Source organism: Schistocerca americana, chromosome 8 (assembly GCF_021461395.2).
Source record: "Schistocerca americana isolate TAMUIC-IGC-003095 chromosome 8, iqSchAmer2.1, whole genome shotgun sequence".
Taxonomy (NCBI): domain Eukaryota; kingdom Metazoa; phylum Arthropoda; class Insecta; order Orthoptera; family Acrididae; genus Schistocerca; species Schistocerca americana.
In genome coordinates this window covers 217,687,309-217,688,587 of record NC_060126.1, presented here as the reverse complement: position 1 = coordinate 217,688,587, position 1,279 = coordinate 217,687,309, and positions in this window count along the sequence as shown.

Here is a 1,279-nt window from a genome sequence, read left to right as displayed (position 1 = left end):
CATCTACTACTTTGAGTGTGTTGTTTGCTACTCTAATTTCCTCAGAATCACCTGATGTAATGCTACAACATTCCATTATCCTCATTTTGTTTTTGTTGATGTTTATCTTATATCTTCCCTGTCTCTGACAGAATTACAATGTCATCGGCAAACCTCAAAGTTTTTATTTATTCTCCATGGATTTTAATCCCTACTCCAAATTTTTGTTTTGTTTCCTTTACTGCTCGCTCAATATACAGATTGAATAACATTGGGGATAGGCTACAACCCTGTCTCACTCTGATCCCAACCACTACTTCCCTTTCATGCCCCTCTACTCTTATAACTGCCATCTGGTTTCTGTACAAATTGTAAATAGCCTTCCACTACCTGTATTTGACCCCTATCACCTTCAGAATTTGAAAGAGAATATTCCACTCAACATTGTCAACAGTTTTCTATAAGTCTACAAATTGTAGAGAAGTAGGTTTGCCTTTCCTTAACCTATCTTCTAAGATAAGTCGTGGGGTCAGTATCGCCTTGCGTGTTCCAACATTTCTACAGATCCAAACTGATCTTCCCCGTGGTTGACTTCTACCAGTTTTTCCATTCGTCTTTACAGAATTTGTGTTAGTATTTCGCAGCCGTGATTTATTGAACTGATAGTTAGGTAATTTTCACACCTGTCAACATCTCATTTCTTTAGGATTGGAATTATTATATTCTTCTTGAATCCTGAGGGTATTTCGCCTGTCTGATACATCTTGCTCACCAGAGGGTAGACTTTTGCCAGGGTTGGCTCTCCCAAAGCTATCAATAATTATAATGGAATGTTGTCTACTCCCGGGGCCTTGTTTCGACTTAGATATTTTGGTGCTCTGTCAAATTCACTCCCATTTCATCTTCATCTATGTTCTCTTCCATTTCCATAATATTGCTCACAAGCACATCGCCCTTGTGTAGGTACTCTATATACTCCTTACACCTTTATGCTTTCCCTTCTTTGCTTAGAGCTGGTTTTGCATCTGAGCTCTTGGTATTCACACAGGTAGTTCTCTTTTCTCCAAAGGCCTCTTTAACCTTCCTGTAGGCAGTATCTATCTTATCCCTAGTGATATATGCCTCTACATCCTTACATCTATACACTAGCCATCCCTGCTTAGCCATTTTGCACTTCCTGTCAATCTCATTTTTGAGCTATTTCTATTCCTTTGCGCCTGCTTCGTTTACTGCATTTTTATATTTTCTCCTTTCATCAATTAAATTTAATATATTTTCTGTTACCCAAAGATTCTATTAG